Source organism: Sarcophilus harrisii, chromosome 3 (assembly GCF_902635505.1).
Source record: "Sarcophilus harrisii chromosome 3, mSarHar1.11, whole genome shotgun sequence".
NCBI lineage: Eukaryota > Metazoa > Chordata > Mammalia > Dasyuromorphia > Dasyuridae > Sarcophilus > Sarcophilus harrisii.
Window position 1 is genome coordinate 374,890,684 of NC_045428.1, and position 12,507 is coordinate 374,903,190.

At 33.0% G+C, this 12,507-nt stretch overlaps 2 pseudogenes; both read right to left on the reverse strand.

Annotated features, from left to right (window-relative positions):
- Positions 1 to 1,772: 1,772 nt before the first annotated feature.
- On the reverse strand, positions 1,773 to 2,824 carry LOC100915161 (annotated as a pseudogene).
- Positions 2,825 to 3,044: 220 nt separating this feature from the next.
- Positions 3,045 to 12,507, reverse strand: part of LOC111720170 — a 75,289-nt pseudogene continuing 65,826 nt past the window's right edge.

The following is a 12,507-nucleotide window of genomic DNA, read 5'->3' on the forward strand; positions in this document are numbered from 1 at the left end:
AGTTGGAATATAAGGAAAACTGAAAACTACAGAATTAAAGCTTTCAAATAATCATGCTGGAGAAGATTTTTGAGTGTCCTTTAGATAGAAAGGAGATCAAAAAACTCAATACCAAAAAAGAAATTAATCCAAGCTATTCACTGGAAGGTCAAATGCTGAAACTGAAACTTAAATACTCTTAGCACATAATGAGAAGACAGGACTTATTGGAAAAGTTTATGATATTTGAAAATATTGAAGACAAAAGGATGAGATGTAAGAGTAGGAAATGGATAGATTGTGTCATAGAAACAAAGATGAGCTGACTCAAAAGAAAGCAGATAATAGGAGGGCTTGATGCGTTTTGGTGCACGGAAATCATAGAGTCAGAAATGACTGAATAACTTAACAGCAACAAGAAAATGTAGATTTTTTTTTTTTAAGATTAGTGTACCTTTAAAAAAAGTAACAGTTTTATGTCAAAGGTTCTTCCAAAAAATAATAATTTCAAAATGGAAACCATACCATAGATCCCAGCCCAGACCACTTTCAGTGGTCAAACAACCTCTGTTTGATTTTCTCCAGATACTCATTTGTATTCTGATTTGTCATATTAGATGGGCAGATATACAGTTTGACATTTGGTCCAAAGTATTTAAAGTAATCATTATAGGGAAGTTCATTAGAGAGCTCTGTCAAACCCAGTCAACAATGGTGAGTCCCTGGCCAGGGTGAAGAGGGGACTTTTTGATGGTATCAGTGAAAAAGCAGCCAAAAGCCCTTAGCCTAGAAGTCTGCCGAGTTATGAGAGCACAAAGTGCTCCCTGGCAAACAAGGTAGATGAAGCAGCAAGAAGGCATATCCTTGTCACATGCCTCTGTGGGAACCAGGCATAGCACCTTTGAGCAGTTACTAACTTACAGGACAGGGAAAAGTAGTGGTTGACTAAGTGCCTAAAGTTTCAGAGGAACCATCAGAGGAAGCTGGACAGACACACATCATCTGTCATCCTTGAAAAAACTTCACTGAGTTTCAAATTCAATTTGGAAAAAGAAAAAGAAAAAAAAAAGTTCATAAAGGGAGAAAAGGGGACTGTGGAGGCTACCCAACCTAGACATCCAGAGCATTACATTCTATGCCATCTTAAAATAATTCATCCAGGAAAAAATGTACCCAGGCCCTAAACAGTCAGGCAAGAGGTTGTGTTTACAACAACAAAGGAGAAAAGAAAGGGATTCCCTTGCCTGAGACTGGAATGTGCAAGGCAACAAAGGCACTGAATTGGGCAGCCAATAGCAAAATTCCTAGTTCCTGTGTTCTGGGAACAGTTCTATTTCATATATTTACATATAAAGGGAAAGACAGAAAATATAAGCTCTGAGGGTATAGGGGTAAGAAAGGAAGTGTGGGTAGCAAGCCCCAAGGAAAGCTGGAGAGCTCAGGGGACTTAGTTTCCTCCTTTATCCCTCTGGTCTCAGGTTTCTTTTCCTTTGTATTCTCCTCCTCCTTTGCTTTTTTCTCCTCTGGCTCTCAATCTTTTTCCTCTTCCATTTTGACCTTCTTGCCTTTCTTTTCCAACCACCCTCATCTTCCTCATCTGAGTCTGAAAACTCCTCCTCTCATACAATTCTCTTGTCTAAAGAAGATATTGAAATGCACTTGTCAGGATCTTCCTCTTCTTCATTTCTATTGTCTTCCTGTGTCTCATCTTCAGAAATTGGTTGCATATGTACATCAGGGCATGAGGCAACATACAAAAGGTTCTTAAACAACTTCTGTTTGATTTTCTCCAGCTAATCATTTGTATTCTGATTTGTCATATTAGATAGGCAGATATACAGTTTGAAATTTGGTCCAAAGTATTCAAAGTATTCATTATAAATTCATTAGGGAGCTTTGAATCCAAAGCCATAGGTGTCTCATATGTCCAGCACCTGGATACATTGTAGTCATCCCCTCCCAGCATCAGCATGGGTAAATTGAATCCCTTGACAAATTCCGCACACTTGGCACGACCTTTAATGGTAAGGTTGAAATAACCTAATCAGTCTCCAGACAGGGAATCAGAACCACACTGCAGGATGATTGCACTGTGCTGAAATACTTCAATCACCTTGGACATAAGTGGTTTGAAAATTGCCTAATAAGACTCATCATTGATCCCATCTCGAAGCAGGTAATTGACTGCACAGTATTTGCCTTTGCCAGCTCCAAGGCCCCTGGGTCACCCATTCCCAGGAAGTGCTTAGGACATTATCATGACCTGATCTGTGGTATAGAAAGCTTCTTCCCCACCATCACCACGGTGAATGTCATTGTCAATATACAGCACCCTCTGGTGATACTTCAACAGCTCCAGGATGGCCAGCACAATATTGTTGACATAACAAAAGCTAGAAGCTTCAGACTTCTTAGCATGGTGTAGGCCCCCAGCCCAGTTCACAGCAATGTCCATCTGCTGTTTATTAAGCTTCACCACACTTGCTACTGATCTGCTGGTGGATAACTGGCAAAACTCAAATAGGCCCTCAGACACTGAGCAGTCTTTACCAATATTAAATCTCTGCATCTGCTTGCTGTACTCTGACATATTATCTGGACAGATATAGTGCAAAAACTTAATGTAGTCACCATTGTGGTACTTGCTCATCCAATCCACATGGGCTTTGTGGGGCCAGTATATTTTCTTCTTCTGGTAGAATGTGTAGTTACATAGCAAGTTGTGAGTCATTCGGATGTGATGAGGTTTCACCGGGTGGCCCTGCCCATAGTACTTATTTCCAACCTCACCAGCATAATAGTAACAGACCACTTCATACCCTGAGTCAGTGCCATCTTTCCTCATACCCTTCTGCCAATTAGTGCACTGTTTAATATTTTTTAGGGCAGAGCCAGGATTGTGGAGAAAAGGCAGAGACTCACTTAAACATTCCCAAATTCCTCTCCAAAGAACTTTGATTAATATTTCAAAATGAATTCTGATGTGACAGAACCAAATGAAACTTTTCTTTTTTTTTTTTTTTTTCAGTTTAGTACAATGTATAATGTCAGCAGGAAAGTTCCATTTAAGAATGAAATATAGTCCAGTGCAGGCTGTCCCCCAGCAACAAGAAACAGGCCTTGGGAGTTACTGGATCAGCAGCTGCAGCATCAGCTTCCAGAGTCCTTAAATCACAGACAGTAAACCTGTTAGACAATTGTTTAGAGAAAGGTTACAGAGATCCCTTTGCTGATACTGAGTTCAAGGCTCTGTTGCATAGCCCATATGCAAATCTGGGTTGAAGAATGAAAACATACAAATGCATGGAATTAATTGTGCAGGGAACAGCACAAAATAGCTGAAACTTTAGACAGTCCCCCCTATACCCTAAAAACAGAGCCCAACTTTAGTAGGAAGATCAACATCAGATAGGCAGAGAAAATGAACAAAAATCAAACAAATAATGACCCCAAAAATAAATATGCTATAGGGAAGATCAAAACACAAACAAAACATGACAGAGTCACAAGAAATACATTCAAAGATTCAAGCAAATGGGAATTGGTCTCAGATCCAAAAAACGATTACTGAAAGAACTCAATGGATTTTTGAAGTGATAATGGAAAAAAAATGTGAAAAGAAATGAAAGTAATGCAAGAAAATCATGGCAAAAAAAGAGTAAATATTTAGGTAAAAGAGGCAAAAACATTTCTGAAACAAATAAAACCTTTCAAAAGAGACCAAATGATAAAAGAAGGATAAAAATTAAATGACTATAGCTCCTTACAATATAGAATTGGTCAAATATAAGATGAAAAATGCAAAAAAAAATGTCACTGAAGAGGATTCCATAAAAAGTAGAATTGGAGAAATAGAAAAGGAGGTAAAAAAGTTCATAGAAGAAAGTAATGTCTTAAAATTAAAATTGTATAAGTGGATGCTAGTGACTCAATGAAAAATCAAGAAACAAAAAAAATCAAAAGAATGAAAAAAAATGAAAGAAAATGTGAAATAATTCACTGAATAAACAACTGACCTGAGAAATAGATTCAGGAAAGATAGCTTAAGAATTGTTGGACTGTCTGAAAGCCATCCCCAAAAAAAGATCTAGACATCATCTTTCAAGAAATTACCAAGTAAAAGTGCTTTTATTACCTTGAAGGTAAAATAGAAATTAAAAAAAAAAAATCAGTGATGACTCCTGAAAGAGATTTCAAAAAGAAAAAAATTCAAGAATATTATAGTCAAATCCCAGAGCTCTCAGATCCAGGAAAAAAATATTTCAAGTAACCAGAAAAAAAAAATTAAAAATTGTGTTACCAATTATTAGAATAATACAACATTTATCGTCATTTACATGAAAAGATCAGATGGTTTGGCATTGAATATTTCACAGGGCAAAAAAGTTAGGATTACAACCAAGAATAACTTACCCAGAAAAAATGAGCTTAATCTTTTATGAGGGAAAAATGGATATTTTATAAAAGAGAAGACTTTCAAGGGTGCATCATGAACAGACAAGTGCTGAATAGAAAATTTTGCTTTCAAATACAGGATTCAAAGAAACACAAAAAAGGTAAACAGGGCATGTATATCATAAGTGATAAAATAAGATTAGACCTTATATTACATCCTTACATGGGAAGATAATACTTGTATCTTCTAAGAATTTTCTCATTATAGTAGTTAAGATAACCCATAGACAGAAGGCATGGGGTGTGAGTTGAATATGATGGAATAATACTTAAAAATTAAAATTAGGGAATGGGTAACATATGCATTGGGGGAAGGAGAAAGAAAAAAGGTAGAATAGAATGAATTTTCTCAATAAAAAAATGGGAAAGAGGTTTTACAGTGGAGGAGGAAATGGATGAGTTGAGGGAAAGTAGTGCTGGAACGTAGCTTTCATTGTAGTTGGCTCAAAGAGACAATAATACACACACACCCAATAAATAATTTATTTAAATCTACAGGAAAGTAGGAGAAGAAATGGATAAGAAATAAGGTGGGGGAGTCTATAATAGAAAGGAGGGAACATTAAGAAGCAAAATAATTTGAGGATGAACAGGGTGAAAGTGCACAAAATTTTGGATAAATAAAAAGGAAAATAATATGAAGGGACATACAATCAACTATGAAAAAAATTTACATTTTTTAAATATATAGAGAATTGAATGACATTTTTTTTAATAAAAGAGAGCCATTTCCCCATTAAAACATGATCAAATGATGTGAATCCATTTTTAAAGGAAGTAAAAAAATCTATCTATAGTCATTAAATTCCCCCTCTAAATCACTATTGATTAGAGAAATGCAAATTAAAATAACTGATACGCCACTCCATACTCATCACATCTACTAATATAACCAAAAAGAAAATGAGGAGATGAGTATAGGGAAATTAGGACACTACTGCACTGTTGGTAAAGTTATGAACTGATTCATTCATTCTGAAGGACAATTCAGAACTATTCCCAAAAGAATAGGTTATAATAAGTTATAAAAGGTTATAAAAGGATTAATACCTTATGATCCCTTGTAATCCGACAATCACTATAAGGTCTATATCCCAAAAAGATTTTTAAAGAAGGAAAACAATCTATTATTGTCTGTGTGCATACATGCATACATATATGTATATGTGTATCTATATCTATATGATATGTTGCGGATCCTGTACTCTTTTTTTTTCTCATAACTGCAGATTCTTTATGACTTCTTTTTTTACATTAAAGCCATTATGAATAATACAAATATTCAATTTTAGTCTAATGAGGTACACTATAATTCTTCATTTCTACAGACTGGATTCCTTTTCTAATATAAACTTTTTAAAAAGATTTTTTTTTTCAAACCATACACACATATATAAAGACACAGATATGTGCTCTTTTTTTGTAGTGACAAAGAGTTAAAAATTGAGGGGGTGCCCATAAAAAGATGAATGACTGAACAAGTTGAAATATATAGTTGTGATGGAATGCTACTTTTCTTTTTTCTTTTCTTTTCTTTTTCTTTTTTTCTTTTTTGGCAAAGTATTTGGGGTTTAGTAACTTGCTCAGTATCACAGAACTAGTAAGTGTTGTATCTAAAGCTGAATTTGAATTCAAGTCCTTCTGACTTCTGCGCCAGTGTTTTACCTACTATACCATCTAGTTTCTCTAGAATGCTACTTTTCTAAAAAATCATTTATAATTGAAATGTTTTCAAAAAAATTAGTATGACCTATATGAAGTGATGCAAAGTGAAATGAACAGCAAAAGCACACTGGATACAATAATACCAATGTTGTAAGATGATTAACCATAAATGACAGTAATTATCAGCAATGCAATAATCCAAGACAGTTTTGAAGGAACTTCTGAAGAAAAATGCTATACCTCTCAAGAGAAAAAATTGTTGGTATTTAAATACAAATTGAAGCACCCTTTAACACACACACACACACACACACACACGCACGCACATACACACACACACGATGACCCCAGACACCTCAGAATCAGCCGGAGTCAGGAAAAGCAAAAGTCCTTAGTCTTTATTCTTGGTCTTTAGGGATAGAAGTGAAGGGGATGGAAGAGAATCTCCACAACCACCTTCTTCCTTGTCTACCGCAAAAAGTGACTCTGGCTAGTCTTATTCCACCCCCTAGTCCCTCCCACAATCCTCTGTATACACCAATCATTGAGCCAGCACAGATAGTGGGAAGGACCATTTTCCAAGCATATACCCATAGAGTATTGTCCAATCAGGAATTAGCCCTACATGCTTGAACCAACCTCAGTGCAATGACTCAAGAGTTTCAAACCTCTACACACACACACACACACACACACACACACACATATGTATATATATATATATATATATATATATATATATATATATATATTTGCATTTTATTGATATGGGGATGTCTGTGTTTTCTTTCACAACACGACTAATATAATTTTATTTATTTATTTATTGCAAAGAATGGACAAGTATAACCTAAATCAGATTCTTGTCATCTCAAAGAAGGAAGAAAGAGAATTTAGAACTCACAATTCAAGAAATGAGTGTCAATCTCCCCCCCACATACACACACATACACATAATTGGGAAAAATAAAATATTAAAGAAAAGAAAACTGCCTTTGCTAATTTTTTGTTCTTAAATATTTATCCTTTTTTCTTGAAAACACTTGAAAATGAATCCAATTCAAATGTTTGAAAATTAGAAGACATATAAAGAAAATGAGAAGAGTGGTATTACCTCTCATCGCAGATGAATTAATCAATAAACTAAACAGACAGTGATAGTTAATTTCCTAGCCTTAGGATATTTTCTAATTAGTCTCTTCTAAAAAAAAAAAAAAAAATGAAGCACTCAATCTTAAGTGAGGAATCCTTTAGGATTTGGGAAAATCCCACAACTCTATAAATATGTAAAAAAAATATTGCTTATAGTTTGTGTTAGAGATGTGATTAAATTGAGGTGGAAACTCACTAAGGGTTTATTTTTATTGACTCCTTGTATAATGTATTATGCTTTATTTTATGCTTTATTTAAAATTTTAGAAATACTCTATGTAACAATAAAAAGCAATTCAGTGATTCAATCAATAGATTGCCAGCCATAGAATTAGAAAGACCTGAGTTCAAATCTCATCTTAAATAGTTATATGCTGTAAGACCCTGGGCAAATCATTTAACTCTTTTTGCTTCAGTTTCCTCATCTGTAAAATAAACCAGAGAAGGAAACAACAAACCATATCTTTGTCAAATAGGATCACAAAGAGTCAGAAATGACTGAATAACAACAAAAAACACAGTGAAATTTGAAAGATTTGAAATCATTCAGTTCAGCGAAAAGTCACTGAAGAAATTTAATAAGGACTATGTTTTTTGATATTAAATATTTTGTAAGTCAAGTCAGTTATATAATTCATAAACCACATGAGATTTGACTACAGTATTTGTAAAACCAGCTTTGGCAGTAAAGTTGCAGAGTGACTGGATTTCATAAATGACTTGGAAGTTTATGTAGAAAAAGAAATTTTATCTTAAAAATTATCACTTTAAATTCTAGAGATTAGAATTATTTATCATATTATTATTTTTCTCTTTCCCTCAATTTTTTCAACAGTTGTAAATTTCTCTGTTCTTTTGGTGCTTTACTCCCTATCAACATATAAAAATCACATATATAAATGATTATCCCTTTGAATATATAATTATAAACAAAATATAATTCTTCTCTACTGCTAAATCACAACTGACCTTTGCATGAAAGCATTTGAAATTATTTTTCTCATACTATGAAAAGCCTTTTAATTTAATCTTATTAAATTGTAATAGGTACTCTTTAATTAGCTTCCTGGGATAAAGTCTAACATAGAACCTATTTACTGTACAATTTAACCTATTTAATGATTGATCATTATAAAAGTCTTTTATTAGACACATTTATTTGTAGTTTTTAATGAGTTGTTATAATATTATAAGGGGAAATGTCAGTAAGTGCTCTTAGAAATGATCAGTATTAGAAATAAATGTAGATAGCAACATGTAATCTATCTTTCAATACTGAAATGAAAAATTCAAACAAGACTATACTTTAAATGGAGCCTCCATGATATGTACTCTTTTCCTCATTGTTGCAGGTTCTTTATGACTCCTTTACATTAATACCATTATGAATAATATAGCACATTCCATTCAACTCTAATGTGATAAAATAGGATAGCAGAAATCATTCTAAATTTCTACAGACTGGATTCATTTCATAATGTTAACATACCCCTCTCCCCCATGTTTCTCAGTTCACACTACCAAGTTTTAAGATAAAAGAATCAAGTATTTCTTTTCCCTTTTTAAAATAATATTGATTTTATACTTCCTTCATCTTAATGCAAATGAATAGGACATTCTGGAAATATGTTCTTTATATATAAAGGATTATTCATTTCAGTTCTAATGCCAAAAAATAGTAGAATACAGAACAGTAAGAAAACCAAAAGATGCCTCCAAGGAAACAATCTCTTTAGATAAGAATGGAGAACTTTCTTCATTCAATGGGACTATCATACTTCAAATTCTGAAGGATAATAAAAAAAAAAATAGAACACTGCACAATGGCTTTGTTTACAACCATTTTCACATATTAAAAGAAATAAAACATAAATTCACAATTTGGTTTGGTATTATCACTTAGAAACTTGACCCTAAATATTTTAATGTTATTTTGATCCAGGCAGACAATTTATTACTATGGAAAGAACACTAGATTTATGATCAAAGTACAGTGATTTTAATTGTAGGTTTGCAATTTTTCCACTTGTCTGACCACTAGGAGCTTATTTAACCTCTCCAGTTCTTTCTTCTAATTTTACAGTATACAGTTTTGGAGATGGTCTCTTACTTAAATCTCTCAAACTAATAGTATAGCACAATAAAATAAATTTTAAAAAATGGGTACCATGACCTTTTTATATAAAGATAATCTTTAGATAAAATAATTTATTCTTTAAAGCTCAAACTTTCGATTAGGCTCAATGATTTAGAGAGATATTACTCTCTATTTCTTCAGAATAGTTGGTTCTAAGCCTTGGGCCAAATTATGATATTAGTTTAATTGCTTTCATTGCCATCATTTCAGGCAAAGCAATTGTATTTTACTATTGAATAGAATAATGGTCATTAATAATAAAATCCAGAAATATGAGTAAAATAAATCTGGAAAATGAAATCATGTAAGGAATATCTTTTGTCTTTAATCACCCTAATAGAAAAGTTTTTCATTTGTTAGCTTTGCTGTTGTATTCATTCTTATTAAATAGAAAGATTATTTTCTGGCTTGAGAAGAATCTGTCATATCAAATTTGCATGGCACATTTCTTTTAAAAATAAAAATCTAGCTAATCCCTAAATAAGTATACTTATCAGTAGACATTCTCCAGTATTAAAAAAAAAAAAAGAAAAAGAAAAGAAAAAAAGAAACATCAGAGATAGTAGTTCATTCCTTATAGTCCCTCTTAGGGAGGAATCTAGGGAGATTGAGGCTTATGCCTCATTGAAGTACAGAAATACTGAATTTAATTGGGCTAAAATTAATCACTATTTAGTCTGCATTATTTGTAGACTAATTCTGTACTGCTTAGAAAGGGTGAGGGAAACTACACTGCTAATAAGTAATAAAGAAGCCCAGCTCATAAATGTAGCAGATCAAAATTTTCATACAAATCAGTTTTGGAGTCAGTGAATGAGTAGCTATTGCACTTCCAACTTGAGAGAGAGAATACCTATTTGCAAAAAAAAAAAAAAAAAAAAAAAAAAAAAAGGCAAAAGCAATATGGAAACTAATGATTTTTAAAAATATATAGATCCTATAGAGCTTAATAAATTGGTAGATTTAAAAAGGGAAAGATGTAAAAGTACTTTCCCCTCCAATAACTGGCTAATGGCAAAGAATTCTTGAAACAGCATGCTGAATTGGAAAGATTTTTAGACTCAGAGTCAAGAAAACTTGGTTTTAATTTTTTCCCTATTGCATGATTTTATTATTATGTTTTAATTTAGTATTTTATTGTTCACCAATGTTGTGATACAGAAGCCATCTGCCAGTGGCTGCTGGAAGTGTAACTCAGACATGTAGAATGGATTTCTTCATGTGAGAGGATAATACAAGGAGACTGAGAGGCAGTTGCTGTTCTCTGACTTCTCCATTGAGAGGCAGTTGCATTGCCTGACTCTCTCTTCTTCCCTCTGCTTCCAATTTATTTCATTCCCAGTCTACAAACAACACTGGTGTTAATAAAGGCTGCTTTGCAACTCCTTCAAGTGTTATGATCTACAGCTGTGGAGGCTCTTGGAGAACTGACCTACCCCTTCATTTAGGCATGATCCTTAACAACCAGTTACATGTAAAAATAATTTTTACTATTTATTTTTAAAACTCTGAGTCTTAGATTTTTTCTCTTCTACACTCCTCCCAATTGAGAATGCAAGCAATTCAATACAGATTTTACATGTGTAGACATGTGAAACCTTTCCATAATAGTCACATTATGAAAGAAAACATAGACAAACCAAACTTCAAGAAAAATAAAGTAAAAAATAAAGCTTGCTACAATCTTCATTCCAATACCATCAGTTTTTTCTCTGGGGATGAATAGCATTATTCACCATAAGTCCATCAGAGTTGTCTTGCATCATTGTATTGCTTAGAATAGTCATGTCATTAAGAGCTAATCATGTGACACTATTTCTGCTACTTTGTACACAGTACATTTCACTTTGCATTAGCTTGTGGGACACTTGCCAGGTTTTTCTGAGAACATCTTGCTCATCATTTCTTATGACACAAGAGTATGCTATCCTAATTATACACAATAATTTTCTGCCATTCCCCAATTGATGAGCATCAGCCATTGCCCAATTGATGTGCATTGAAAATCTGGTTTTATATTTGGTTTCTGGCACTATTTCTATCATCATATACATTCAGCAAAGCTCTTTAAATGGTTTTTCTTCTTCTATAAAATGAGAATAATAAGGCCTAACTCACAAGAATATTGTTGGAAAAAAAGTACTATATGAATTTCTTTGAAAACTACAAAACTATATTAAAAAGGTCATTTAAACTTATGGGACATTCAAATTCCAGGGTCATGTTTACAAAAAGGAGAGGGAAAGAGAAGGCTTATCTATGTATTGAATTATTCAAACCTTTAAACTCTCCTATATATATATGTGTGTGTAATATATTTCCATTCTTTTAATCAACACAAGGTAACCACTACTGAACCTTGTCTTTTTCTCTATTAAGATACTCCTTCTCAACCAGTATCTGAGTTCTTACACATTCTCTTCACAAATATCCATATTCTTTTTTTTTGCCATATCTTAGCACTTTTCTTCCCATAACATCATTTGTGTCATGCCATTCACTCCAATCATGTGACCACCATCTGGAGTTGTGGAAAAAATTTTGGCAAGGACAGGGAATTTGGAAGGGAAAATCATATCTTAGCATTACTGTAATGATGTATTGTGGTAGTAAAATATATTTTATTTTATTCATTCAAAATATTATTGTAAGAAAGGAGTCATATAACTCAACAGATTGACAAAGGTATCTGTGGCATGGGAAAATGTGAATTCTTTATTTAGATAATCCACACCCTGATTATTGCAGTTGCCTCCTAATTGTTCTTTCTGGTTACATCATATTCCTGTTCCAAAAAAAAAAAAAAAAAAGAAAGAAAGAAAAAATTTTGTTATTACCTATTGATATTGAAACAAAACACTGACTCTTCTTTGTCATTTAAAACTTTAGAATCTGGCTCCAATCTGTTGTTAGAGGCTTATTTATTTATTTTTGTTTTTATATACACTATGTTTTGTCTTTATTGCCTTAATTGATACCCCATTATTGTAATTATATCCTGCCTGAATTTTTATATATGTTGGCCATTGTAACCAAAGTACTCTCCATGCTGATTTATACCTTGGAATACCTCACTCCACAACTTTCAAAAGTGGGATTAGGTGTTACTCCTAATGTGA